This window comes from Molothrus ater, chromosome 1, assembly GCF_012460135.2.
Source record: "Molothrus ater isolate BHLD 08-10-18 breed brown headed cowbird chromosome 1, BPBGC_Mater_1.1, whole genome shotgun sequence".
NCBI lineage: Eukaryota > Metazoa > Chordata > Aves > Passeriformes > Icteridae > Molothrus > Molothrus ater.
The window spans coordinates 124,935,797-124,950,788 of NC_050478.2; positions in this window are offsets into that span (position 1 = coordinate 124,935,797).

Genomic DNA, 14,992 nt, shown 5'->3' on the forward strand with positions numbered 1-14,992 from the left:
AGTTTTCTTTCATATCTGCAGAACAATTTTGGGAATCTTAATCTGAGTCTGTGTTCTGAAAGTATGCAAGATCTTCATTCAGCAGCATAGTACAAGATGAAAAGCCTTAAAATCAAGGTCAATTCCTTAGCTTTTTTTTTATTTTTTTATCTGCAATTTATCTATTGCAGTTGTTACGTATTTATTGGAGTGGTGAGTTGAAAACTGAGATGTAATAATAATGGCTTAACTGTTAATGTTTTTTTTTGTCTTCAGACCGTACATGAGTTGTGAGGAGAAGAATGCTGCATATGGTAGAATGCTTTACTGGGCAAGCAGTTTCTCTGACATAAAGGATGAGAAAATCTGACTGTGTGGAAATAAGATTGAGTTATTTTTGAATTGTTGAAGTTCAATGGATGAAGTTCAATACAAAAGACTGATAAATGACTGAAATTTGCATTTCTGGTACATGGCCTAAAAATGTCTGAAGGCCAAAGCAAACAATTTAATTTGCAGCATGCTCAGGACTGAGCCTGGACTGAGATTTGCTTTATGATGATCTGACCTACCTCTCTGGCCTATCCTTATTCCAGTTACCAAGCAAATGGATTAATTATTTGGGCTTAATTTTTCTGATGCTTTTGAAAATACTGAATACATGACTTATCTCATTGGCATTAATCAGCTATATTAAAATTTTAGGAAAATGAGAAGTACTTCTTTCTTGTACAGTAGTCAAACTGATTTCATCATTGCTTGAAGCTTGGTTGGAGAGCTACCACTGAGCTCTGCCTCAACCTCTTCCTGGGCAGGGACCCCACCATCTTTGGACTAGTGTGTAAAGCTCTACTTTTAAGAGAGCAGAATAAAGGCCACTTAAACATTTAAAATAATTGTCCAAAAATGTGAAGGACAATTGAAAAAGCTTTGAATTGCTATGTGTCTCTGGGCTAGGTTTATCAGAGCTTATTGCACATGATTGATAAAAATTTTTCCTGAAAAATAAAATGGTAATTCACTGCACATCCAATAAGTGAAAATCCTAAATGGGTCAAATTTGGTCAAGTAACTAGGTCTTATTCCATTATTTTCAATAGAGTGACTGAATGTGCCTCACTGTTCCTGTTTCTACAAACAATGAAGCAGTTAACTCCATGTATAAACAGTAAATAAAGCTTATTTATTACATGAAAAAGCTTATATATAGTAGCTAGGAGAATTCTTCCATACAGTTCTATAACACCTCTCTGATTTTTTTATTTTCAATAAAAATATTTTTGATATAAATTCATTTATTCTCAAGCTCCACAGGTACATTAATAAGCAGATCTTTGTGTGGCACAGTACAGCATACATTTAGGTGACAGCAGCAGTACATTTTAAGTGATTTCTATTATTTTAAGTCGATTTAATTATAGAAACACATTAATACATAGGTAGCATCAAGTTAGATTGGAAGATAGATATAGACTGGTAAAAATCCAGCCTAATGGTTGCATTTTGCTATTGTGGAGTAAATTGATTAAAAGGAGAAAATTAAAAATAACATGAAGCTAGAGAAAAAGTGAAATTAAATATTTCATTAAAATAGGAAATTTGATGTTTGGAATGGCTCCTGGCTATCAATTCAAAATACAATCCATATGGAACAGGGGACTCTTAGAATTCAGAAGATTATAAATCTTCACTAGTGATTTCATTTCACATTTTCATCAGTCCTGTCCCTGAAGATTGCTAAATTCTTCTTATGAAAGGAAGAGACTTAATCCACAAGTATTCACAGAGCATTTATACTTGCATGTAGTATTGACTGGTGAGTTTTAGAATTTGTGTACACCCACCCCTCTCAGAATGGAATATAAATCTCTGTTATTAGCAGAGACAGCTCCCATGTATTTAAATGTCTGGAGTTCCTCACAGATAAACTTTTCATGATTATTTGGCAAGCAGCAGCTACCGCATTTAGTGGGATGGCTCAGTGATATGGGTAATTCAGCACTTATTCACCGAAAGGGGGAAAATAAAACTCCTCAGCATAATGGGTAATGAATGTGTCTGACTTCAGTGGCTACAAGGGTGGATGGTGAATCATCTTCCTGCAAGACTGAATATAGCTTTTTTCCCCCAATACTTTCTGACATCTTTCATACAAGAGAATGCATAAATCTGTCTTCTTTTTTTTCATGGAGCTTGGCTTTAACAACATCAAGCAAGTTATGCTGAACAAATCAGTTTTACTTGATGGCTGTTTTTAAAGAGTTTATTATTCTTTCAGTTCATCATGCAAGCTATTAATTGTTACAATTCTAAGAGCACAGCTTTGTCTATATTCACTTAAGCACTTATTTTGCATTGCTTTAAGGATGTGATTGATTACAAAACACATAACACATTAGGCCCTTGATCCTACCTTGGAAGATAGAGTGTTTTCCTATCTTATTTCAGATTGGAAGTACATAACTTCTAACAGCTTCAGAATTCCTTCAATGTATACAGAGCTAATTCCTTCTGTTGCTGACTGCTGGTTTTGTTTTCTGTGTCCAGATGAGTTGATCTATTCTGCAGCAGAATAGAATCTGTTCACCTACACCAAGCAATTTTTTATCAAAACCATACCTTTGAGTTCTGACAAATTTTTTAGGATTTGTCATGCAGTCCATGTTCATTCTATCAATTCTATCCATTCTATCTTGCTCCACGTTCTCGCTCTCTCCTAATCTTCCCCTCTCCCTGTCTTGAGAAGATTCCTTTTTCAATCTCTTTCTCTTAGTGGTGTATGTCTATGATTTACTTTGCTGTTGGGCAGTGTGACTGGCACTGTGCTGCTTGTCTCTGGACAGGACTGCAGTGTGGACTGTGTCACACATCCAGTGTTTTCTTCTACAGTAATGTAAAACTCAGTGTAATTGTTTCAGTCTCACTGCTTGGCCCACACAGTTGCATAATTGGCATTATTACTTATTAATCTTATTTATCTGGGACGGTCTTTTTAGTCTAATGAATCATAGCCCCTAGTGAGGTCCCACAGGCCTGCATAGGGTTTAAAAAGCAAAGGGAATCAGGCCTTATTTTTCACTTCCACAACACTTCTGTTTTTCAGTGCCAAATACTGTCAACCTGCCAAAAATAAGCATATATATATATATATATATTACATTTATTCATCTGCTCATCTTGATTATCTCAAAAGACATGTCAGTCTTGAGCTTGGAGCTGGAATCTTACCTGCTGACAAGCTGATGTGGAAGTCATCTGAGTTAAGAAGAGAGCAGATAAGGTCTTGATGTATCACCCCAGTAAAGGCCTGGGGTAGGAGCTCATGGGAGCCATCTAAGCTGCAGGATCTAACTGGCCATGCAAGCCTTTATTACCAACTTAAATCCCTTCAATGCCAGTCCTAGATGCAATCTGTAGGTGAGACATCACTTGACTTTGAAAGTGTTCCTGAAGGACACAGCTCTCACTAAAATGCAGTCTAATAGCTCTACTTTGGGACTCAAAGAAAAAGGGGTTGTCAACTTGGTGAGAAATTGCGTATAGACAGAGAATTTTTCTTAAAGCAAATTGATATTTATTGATCATTCCTTTTACAGGAAGAAAAATGCTCTGTGTAGAGTCTTCACAAAAGGCCCTTCAACACAGGACCAGGTGAAGTAGCTTTGTTCCTCTCTGAACAGCCGAATTTATCTTTTTTCTTATTTATCTAAAACCAGTTTTTCTCCATGTGGTTTCATTTTCAGGGTCAGGGCTTAACAGGAATTTGTGGCTGAGATTTGCTGTCCTTCTAGGTTCCACTTTAGATATAATTTATATTATTGTGATTGCACAATGAATTGGTCAGTTAATAAGCTCTTTAGCAGTTACTAAAAATATAAAAATGAAAACCTTGCAGAACTCAATAAAGGACATTAAAAGACCTGAATTAAAGGAAAGATTGTTTTCTTTATCATTAAAATTTCAAAACCCAGCTTGATTTTTGATGGCAGATCTGAGTGTTTAGGGAATGACAAAAATTGTTTATACCAGTGTTTGTCTTTTTAGCTAAGGAAAAACTAAATATCATGAAGGGTAATATAAATTAGAAGTAGTCCAGAAATGACATCAGGATTTTGTTAATTTGGGACTGAGTATGAAACAAATAGGAACAGAATATTCAGTCCTTGTACTCCTTCACAAATCTGCATTCAGAATCACTCATGAACAAAAGCTTCTGAACCAAAAGTTTATTACAACCAACTATCTAGACTAAAACCTTTGACCAAATGGAATCTTAGATCCAGAAGGCTGGAGTTATGTGGAGATTCAATCTTACATTAGGAAGATCTTGGCTGATAACCTCCTAAACATCTCAAAGTCCTACCTGAGATTGTAGTAAGGCATTGTATGTGTTGTGTTGGTGCTGAGTCAGCCCCGCTCTGTGGAGATTACAGACCTATTATCACCTGCAGAAAGTTAATCTAGCAGTGCTCAAGGCTATAGGAGTCTAGCTTCTTTCTTGTCACCATAAAATACTGATCTGGGAAGGTCCATTTTGGTCTTAGTCCTTGGCAATGCAGCTGTGCATTTTAGCTACCCACTTAAAAATGCAGACCAAAGCATTCTATGCACTAATATTAGCTGTGATGAGATCATTAGACATATTACTGGTGGTTTTATAATTTTTGCATAATCTATTCTGCTGATTTATATAATGAGAAATGATTGTTTGGAGTGTTGGAATTTGGAGAGTGAAGCTTTTTTTTCCCTGTCCTTCTTCTGCTACCCAGGACATGATTGGTTTCTCTTTGATTCTTTCCTGGCACTCACACTCATATTACTCCTCTTCCCTTAATGTTGATACATGCTTTTTGTTTCTTTTTGACCTTCAGAAAAACTCTTTTAAGATGATTGAGCTTAAGGCAAACCAAGCGTGAGGATGTGTCTTGAATGAATGCTGCCCAAGGGAGTGGGGAGGGTGGAGGGGCAAGGCAGCCTAGTGGAAACATTCAGTGTATTTCTTGATTAACTTTTCACAAATTGTTTTTAAAATTGTGCTAAAGAAGAACAAATACTTTGGGCAGAGAGCAATACTTCATTAATTTTCCTCTTTTTTTTTAATTTTCCTTTGAATGACCTCCATGGGTTATTTCTTCAGTTGCGTTTATGCAACATTTTCTCCTCGAAATCTTAGAGATAATTTCTTTACGTAAAGAACATAATGAATTCACAGTGTATTTTTAGACACATTTGGTCATATAGCCAGACATGCCTGCAGCAAGATAACATTGGTGCTGGCAAAAAACAGGTAGTTAAACAGGTAGGTGGTAAATATCTACAGTCATTGCTTGAAAGCTATCAATTATTTGTGTTCCCAAGCTTAACTGTTAAACTGAATATTTACCCTGCAAACTGAGAAATGGCAGCCAATCTAAGTAAGTCATTTGCTTTTCAGTATTAATTTTGCTTCTTGTGCCAGGCTCTGTAAATGTTTCCTCATGTATCATTGTGATGGTGCCATACATTTGAAATGTCAAATTATGCAGTGTCTGGTGTCATAAGAATATCAGCAGCAGGGAGAGACAAAAAATACCATGCAGAGAATAAATACTTGTTTTCAGTATCTGCTTTCCCTGGTGTTGCAATGCTAGGGACAGAGTAATCTAACGGTTGTTTGGATGTATACAAAATATGTCCTTTGAGTATTTTAGCCACCCCTTGAGGAACCTTTTTCTTGTACTGAAAACAAATGGTTTGTGCACTTCAGCTGCAGTATTTCTATCTTTGCCTATGCTCTTGCATCTGGAGTCAGCATACCAGAAAGGGCAGAAAAATGCTATTCTTTTTAGTGCTTATTTTCCAATTATTGTCAATTCACTAGCCTTTTGTGAGAGAATATCGTGCTAAAGCAGAGTAAGAGGCAAACTTTCAGATGACTGCATTTTACATGCAGCACTTTATTCTGCTCTTCTGCTACCCCATTTACCATCAGATTTACACCACACTAGCACAGCAACTGAAGATTAAACAGGCATTAACCTTTTTGGTTATCCACAATTTCTCACACTATTTGTAGAATTAATATAATTTACCAGTGTGTTATTATTGTGCTGGTGGAGTAATACTTCTAATACTTCTATGGAGGTTAGAGAAGTCAGGGCTCTGTAACAACCGATTTATAATAATAAGAAAAAAGTGATCACATTATAATTCTCAAGCAGCTTCACAGGAGGAGGGCCATGTTATGTTGCGCTTTGCCATTCAGACTGTGTATTTCTACCCAAAGTAAGAAATTCTGTGCTGTCTGTCCTTGGCCAAGCAATGCCAACTTGCTTCTACCACCCCTGACCCCTTTTCATGCCTCTTCCCACTCCATCAGAAGATTTAAGGAGATACAGAACTATTTCTGTTGGCATTTTCTCTTATGGTTTGAACATTCCAGGCTGGTAGATAAGTTGAAAGGGCTGAAATCCAAATTTATTGTCCTTGGGCTTGATTGATTTGCTCATGCTTGAACATCCAGTGGTGTCTGAGCTATCAAGAATATCCAGCAGCCTCTAGAAGGAAATGGGTCTCACAGAGGTGTTGTGAAATACATACCAGCTCCTCAGGGATTTTTCAGATACTCTGGTGTGTCTCAAGGCATTCAAGTATGCATCACCACATCAGCTCCTAAATAATCAGTTTGCAAATTAGCAATGTATCTTCCATTTTCTGAATATCCAGTTCTGCAGGAAAGCAGGGAAGAGGCTGTGATTGTCCTGAAGGGAAAGCAATTGCCTAGCAAGAGGTCTAAATGCCCTACACTATTGGTCAGGTCCAGGAAACAAACACACAGGAAATTTTAGGCATCTCAGCCAACTGCTTTTGCAAGTGCAGGGATGAAGTGGAACTGTCATTGTAGTGCTTCTATAACATTGTACATCTTATCCAACCTTGTAGGTAAGCTCAGGCAATGTGGGCTGGATGAGTGTAGGTGATGTGAACTGCTGAATGTCACAGCTCAGGGGATGGTGGTCAGTGCTGTAGAGTCCATTGGGACCTGTAGCTAGTGATGTTCTCCAGGGATCAGGATTGGATCCAGTCATGTTCAACCTGAAGGAAGGGACAGAGTGTACCCTCAGAAAGTTCACTGATGATACAAAACTGGGAGAGTGGCTGATACCCAGAGTGCTGTGCTGCCATTCAGTGAGACCTGGACAGGCTGGAGAGTTCGGTGGAGGCCAACATAGTGAAGCTTAACAAAGGCAAATGAAGGATCCTGTGCCTGGGGAAGAATAATCCTGTGCACCAGTACAGGCTGGGGGCTGACATGCAGGAAAGCAGCTCTGTGGAGGAGACCTGGGGGTCCTGGTGGACAAGAAGCTGTCCAAGAGCCAGCAGTGTGTCCTTGTGGCCAAGAAGGCCAGTGAGATCCTGGGGTGTATTAGGAAGAGCATTTCCAGCAGGCTGAGGGAGGTGATCCTGCCCCTCTGCTCAGGATTGGTGAGGCCTCACCTGGAGTGCTGTGTCCAGTTCTGGGCTTCCCAGTTCAAGAGAAATAAGAAACTAGTGGAGTAGGGCTGGTGGAAGACAACAAAAATACTTAGGTGACTGGAGTGTGTCTCTTATGTGGAAAGGCTGAAGCTTGTTCAGCTTCAAGAAGAGACGACCCAGAGGGGTTCTCACTGATGCATACAAATGTCTTCAGGGCAGGTGTCAAGATGATGGGCCAAGACCCTTTTCAGTGGTGCCCAGTGACAAGACACAGGACAACAGGCACAAACTGAAACACAGGACATTTCATCTGAATGTGAGGGAAAACTTTACTTTGAGGATGGCAGAGCACTGGAACAGACTGCCCAGGAGGCTGTGGGCTCTCCTTCACTGGAGACATTCACACCCCACTTGCATATGTGATCCTGTGCCACCTGCTCCAGATGAACCTGCTTTAGCAGAAGGGTTGGTTGGACTTCTCCAGGTCCCTTCCAATCCCAAATGTTCTGTGATTCTCTTCATATCCAGATAACTTCTAGAATATTTTCAATATGCTGAAGCCCAGTGTCTGAGATTTCCAAACAACACAAAGCACGGGATTTCATTATTTAAACATGCGGCACATCTGTTTTCTATAGTCACATAAAACTTAAGGCCTGTAATGCAGAAGACATCTGTGATCTGCTATACACAATTCAGAATGAATACTGATGTGTTAGGTTCCTATTTTTGGTACTTTCACTGGCTCCTAGTGTTTCATTTTGTGATAAATCTTTTATTTTCTATAAAGTAGTCTATTTCAAGCAATATGATTGTATTACATTGGATATGTCTAGTTCTCTGGATGTTTTTGAGAATTTATAAAAGCACATTATTGTGTTACTCAGGTTTGAAATATACAGATGTAAAAATACTACACTTACTGAACAGTAAATATGTCTGTGTTTCATGTATGTTTGCCTATTTATTAAAAAAAAAAAAAAAAAAAGTTGAGCATTTAGTGTTGTTTTCTTTAATATTTGTTTTGATTCCAGGCTGGTTGTTCTCTTAGTGCTAAAAATTATGAGTCAAAGTGGAAGTTGTGGAAATATCCTAGGCTTCATGAAATGTGAAAAAGAAATAATGTGCATGTGTTCTCCTTCTGTATTCATATTCATACATTTGTATGTGTCATGTTATACTTGCAATATGGTCACGGCTTTTTAATCTGCCCATGACTAAAGAGATATTGATAAGAGAGAATCAAGAGAAATCCGGAATACCACTGCATCTCCTGAATTGACATTGCAAGAAGTCCAAGTGGAAGGAGTCCAAATACTGCTGCATTTTTTTCTTAAAAATCTCTGAACACAAGGATTTCTTAACTTCATCAGCTGCTTCAGCACTTAACTCTCCTCATAAACAGATTTTTCCCTATGCCTTACAGAAATCTTCTTCTTTGCCAACATTGCTGATTTCTTGTATAGGCGATACACAGAAACAATTAATCACTGATGTGTTTATGACAGTATTTTCCATAATCTCATTATCCCTCTCCTCTTTGTTTGAAACTAAGTCAATCCTATTGCTCTATACTCTCTCCTCACATACACTCTTCATCAGTCTTGTTGATTTCTGCTGAACCTAATTTCCTGAATTGTCACCTCTGTGTCTGATGGACCACATCCACATGTCCCAGATTTGCATTTGCCTTTTTGTGTCAGCATTGTACAAGTGCTCCAGTGCAGTTTATAGCATCTCAGTCCACTTCTGCTAGAGGGTTTGGTTTTTTTCAAATTATTGATGATCATGGTGGATGTGAGGTACCTCAAGAAGGGTCAAGAACAGGACCCAACTGTGTGAGGTGTTCTGTAAGCAGAGCACATCAGACATCTCTGCCTCCAGGCAGACCCTCATGCCTTGCACACTCCAGTGCTGTTCTTCCAAGGAAAGTGGGGCATTTCTTTGCTGTGCACTGCTCGTTGTAGCTCAGCTGACACTGTCTCATATCTGCTACTTGAAGTTTGTTTGAATGGATTGATTGCATAAAAATTCCTTCTGTTTCCAGTAGGTAGTAATAGTTAGCTGAAAGGACCAGTTCTCTGGAGGATGGGTACAGATGGTTTTTCTTAGTAGCACAGACACTGCTGTTGTTTTTATTCCAGCATGCCCTCAGAAAGAAGCACCTTTCAAACCATGTCTGGCATCAAACTGTTGGAATTTCTTTCTGCAGCATTCATTTGTGCCCTTGACATTTATAAAGCCTCAACTAGGAAAAATCTTACACAGTCATTATATCCAAACTGTGGATATAGCAGGATAGTCATATGGACTGGTGAAAGCTTTGCCTTGGTGATCAGGATGGTCAAGAATCCACATGGCATAGCATAAAGTATATTTTTGCATTCCTTGATTCTCCTTCCCCTGTCTTAAAGAAGCACTGAGAAGATATCCGGTGTCTTCATCTGGCATGCAGCTGGTTGGCAGAGTTAGTTAAATCACCCTGGGGAATTAGACTTTTTGAAAGCCAACTAATACAGTATTTCCTCTAAATCCTGTATTTCCTGTATCCATCTTTAATTAAAAATATCTGTTCTTCCTCTCTCCCCTGTCACAGACATTAAACGAAAGTGAGAATGTTAATTTCTAAAGCGGTTTATGTGCCTGGCACTGCCTGGGACCTGCCAACATCACAGACACGGAGATTGATTGAACGTGAACATTCACCCTGTGTTCTGCTGGGAGGTAACAGTCCTGCCTCTGCTCAGCAGTGTAGGTACAGTTTCATCACAGAATCATGAGGATTGGAGAGGACTTTGAAGATTTTCTAGTCTCAACCTGCCCTACCGTGTGTAGGGGCACTTGGCACTGGACCTGGTTGCTCAAGGCCCCAACCAATCTGGCTTTGAACACTTCCAGAGTTGGGGCATCCACAGCCTCCATGGGGAGCTTGTTTCCAGTATCTCACCCTCACAGTAAAGAAATTTTTTCCAATATCTAGCCTAGGTTTTATATTTTTCAGTTTGTACCCATTACTCCTTGTTTTATCACTACAGTTCCTGACAAAAAAAATCCCTCTCCAGCTTCTCTGTAGGCCCTTTTCAGATACTGGAAGTTTCCTATGTGGTCTCCACACAACCTTCCCTTCTCCAGGCGGATCAGTCTGAACTTTCTCAGCCTTTTTTCTTAGGTGAGGTGCTCCAGCCTTCTCACCAACTTCGTGGCTCATCTCTGGACTTGCCCCAGCAGTTCTACATCCTTCTCATGTTGGAGGCTTAAGAATTGTGCCAGCACTGTGCACAGCACTCCAGTTGGGGTCCAGAAGGGCAGGGCAGAGGAACAGAGTTCCTTCTCTGAGCCTGCTGGCCACGGTGCTTTGGATGCAGCCCAGGACACTGTTGGCTTTGTGGGCTGTGAGCCTCTCTGACTGCAGGTGGCTCTCATCAGACATCACCCCCAGGTCCCTCTCCGCAGGGCTGGTGGCCGCAGAGAGGTGCGTGCCCTTGGTTCTCGGCCCGGGCCGGCGCTCCGGAGGAGGGAGGCGGCGCTGTGGCGGGGCTGTCCCGCAGGTGGCGGCGCGCGGCCGCCGCAGCCACACGGTCCGTCCGTCCGTCCGTCCGCCCGCCGTCCGTCCGTCCGTCCGCAGCGCTGGCACCGCTCGGCTTGGTCGGAAAGGGGCGTTCGTGGGGGGTCCTGCTTTCCTCCCTTGTTCCATTCGTCATCTTTTCTGCCTTTCCTTGTCCTACGTACAGAATCGCTGGTATAAAGCTGTAAAACACCTATAGCAGCCAGACTAAAGCTTCTTTCTCTCTAGGTGCACCAGAGGGTTTTTTCCCTCCTGGTAACCTTCTGCCTGGTTCTGGCTCTTTGCTGCTAGATCAGTCCAGCTACAAACTTGAACATTTTCCACATTTTCGAGCCTTGTTACCATAATATTTGGTATTCGGATGTCCCCTTCACCATTGGCTTGGGGCTTATATTTCACCACATTTAGAACATTCTGCAATGCACTTTCTTTGTAAAATATGAGCATCTTCAGCTTTAAACGCTGCCAATTTTTTCTTTACAGAAAATTTCCTTTCCTCATTAAGCTACTTTTGCAGCTAATAGTGACATTTACAAAAGAAAAGCTCAAGAAGCTGAAGCAGACGACTCACTGAAATCTAGGAATCGTTGCTATGGACTTCAGTATTCTTCATGCAATTTTATTCTGTTCTTGTTTGATTTGATTAGAAATGTGAAACAGATTGCAATATTTGAAGTGCTTGATCTTCTTTAAGCCTTCTCCAGTGCTTAAGGAAATATAGACAAACCTAGGATTTTTTTAGCCTTTATTGTTTTCCGCTGGCTTTTTGTCTGTAGATTTTAGAAACCCTAGTAAGGCAAGCAACAGCTCTATGAAACATTGCTCTGGGGGTGTGAATTCTCTAAAATGTGACTTGTGCAATGCCATTTCTGTACAAAAATGCAAAGGTCACAAGATTATTATTTCCAAAGAGAAACAAATGCAAATAAGGGAGATTTGCTGCTATAAATACTGTGATTTGCATGTCTGGATGAAAAGCTGGGAGTTGGACTTAAATTTTGCAGATATAAGTAAGTAGAAGGTTCAAATACTTTCTGACATCATTGCTAACATTTCTGATTTAGTGATTTTTATTTTTGATTTATTAATTTTTAATTCTCTCCAAATGTATGTTCCCATTATTGATTTTAAAGTATCTAACATAGGCTACAATGTAAATTGTAGTGAGTTATCTTAAACAGAGTTTTACATTGTACTATACTTAGGATGGTGAATCCCAGATTTTGAGGCAAAGTACATGGTGTTAGTATAATTTAATGTCTTTTCTTTTATTTCTTTGCACAAAGCTTTGTTTGTTGACTTTTACTTTTGCAAAGTCACATATTTTAGCCAGTGACAACTTCCTTTGCCACATGTGCATTTGATTTGTGGTTTTTTTTCAAGATCATATGAGGTGATTAATGAATCGACTAAACAGTGTATCTCTTTTTCATGTTTGCTTTTAAAGTAGTGGAAAGAAATTCAAATTAATCATCAGTAGTCTATAAAGAATTTAACCAAGTAACACTTCATCCTGCAATGTGTTTTTATCACCTGTATCAAAATGTATTTATGGTGTCCTTCTCAAATGTGTGTTCTTCTGCTCTCTTACTACAATTTATGAATCTGACAAATATGATGAACGTTCTTGGCAGCATTGAGGAAGGGCATTCAGCAAGGTTCACTCAATCTCCCTGATTTTACAACAGCAAAGTTCCACAGGAGAACTGCATCTTTGGTGATTTATTACACTGTAGCACTGATTCTGTGACCCATTTCTGCTGTTGTGATCTGTCTTGGGATCCCAGGCATTGCAGGGCACACCTTCTTGCAGTTTTGCCATTGGAAAAAGAGGAGTGTAAAGATGAGCAACTTCGTTCAACCATGAGTTTCATGGGTCTGTGCCCTGGGGCAAGGCACTGGATAAGGAGGTCACTGCATTTCAAGGAGTGGAGCATTTCTCATCCTTGAGTGGCACCCATGCATCCAAAAATATTGTGGGAAGGCAGAAAAGAGATGGGAAATTCAGGAGATTCCTTTGATTCAGTGCTCTGGCAAAAGCCAGAAACAGCTCAACGTGGCACCAAACGGATGGCATCTAGCTATAGTGGTATTCTCAGAGATGGTAGTGATGCAAAGAAGACTGCTTTTGTTCTCTTTGTATCATTAGAGTGCATCCATTAGATTGCAATAGCCTCAAATAGCAATTTTGGCATATTTTCCCCTATTATTTTATTATTATAATTGTATTGTTTTAATTTAATTTAATTTAATTTAATTTAATTTAATTTAATTTAATTTAATTTAATTTAATTTAATTTTATTTCTGTGCCAGATTGTCTTTGAAATTTTGTCTATATTTCTCTTTCCCCCTGCTGAATTAATCTATATTTGAAACTCTTCTAGTGGAGTATTTCTGCCATCTGCTCTCCGTAGCAATTATTCAAATTATTTGCAACCCTCTGTTCCAGCAGGGGTGAATCTAGCACAGATTTCCTGACAGACATATTTTTGCCCTGCAATATGCCCCAGCTGGTACAGATAGGTAATTCTGTGGGGTTGCATGGAGGTAGAGGGTTATAATTCACAGGAAATAATCATCTCTTAGATTTTACAGAATGAATAAAGAGGAAGATGGTTTTGAAGGTTTTCCTTCCTTTACAATCTCACCTTGTACTAGAATTCTACAGATCCTGAATACTCTAAATTGTTCACAGCACTGAACAAAGCTCATCACCTGTCTGTACTGGCTATTCCTTCTCTTACTGAGAATACAGGCCCCCTTTTGTTTTGCTATGATTAAGGTGCTGCCGTAGTCTGCCCTGCCTCTGGTGATATTCACCTGATATAACAAGAAGAATGATTTTCCTACTTCTTGCCTTGTGCCACTTTTTCTTAGTAAATCAGGGGTTTTGAAATGGAAACCCAAGGTATTCAAAGTATCAATGGATCTGCATAAACACTTCAGAGTTTAATCTTTTGAAAAATTAAAAGGAAGTCAGGAAGAGTGCATAATGTGCATATTGTTGTGAAAAGAGGACCCTTAAATTGCATTAGAAAGTATAGTATAAACTATAGCCATAATAGTATAAAGAGATAACTAAACACCCTCCATGCTGATGGGCATACATGTCAGCTGAGAGATACAGGCAGTTCTGGTCCATTTGTGGTCTCCTCAATTAAGGAGTCTTTAAGTGCAGAATCAAAGAAACTTCAGTCAGCAGAAGTCTTTTCAGCTTTCAGCAAGTGTTTATTCATTTTATAGACAGACATAATTTCAAAACAACATGACAGCACTGTGCAGCCTGCACCCTGCCCCAAGTTTCCAAAGTTGTGTGGGGACCACTAACACAATGTCCAGGCCCCACAGATGGACAAAATTATGAAAGATTTTAAATACAGAAATACACTTTATACCACATACTATGAGAAGGGCTGTGGGTCACCACTCTTGCTCTTCCTTTTCCTATAGCTGTTATTTGTTATAGATTTATAGCAATTTTTTTTTACTATTACTAGGAGCCTGGCTTTGGTTATCTTAAAGAATTTTGACCTCTTTGCATGTTGTGTAATGCTATATGTGTATGCATGAAACATCTGTCTAAGTGCCAGGAGAGCACAAGTGACACCGCTGCTGCTTTGATAGACACGCCAGCTGCCCAGAAGTTTTATTTCATTCACTGGGCTGATAACCTCCAATCCTGTATATTGCCTCACTTTTTGTGGAACTCAATTGTTTTTTGGACATTTGGACTGCTGTAGAGTTAAAATCTATGTAGGAGGCATCATCCAAGAGTTACAGGACGAAGAGAGGTGGGGATTGGTCTCATATAAGGGTCTTAATCCCCAGAACAGAAAGCTGGCCTGAATATCTGTGGAAGTAGAAAAAAAAGCTCATGCTTTTTAGTACAAGGTCAACTTTAGCAAAGGTGTTACATGGATGAGTCCAAAAAGCTGGTAAGTCACATTTGTGTGATATACCCTTGTGTGATATGCTGCTTTGTCTTAGACTGC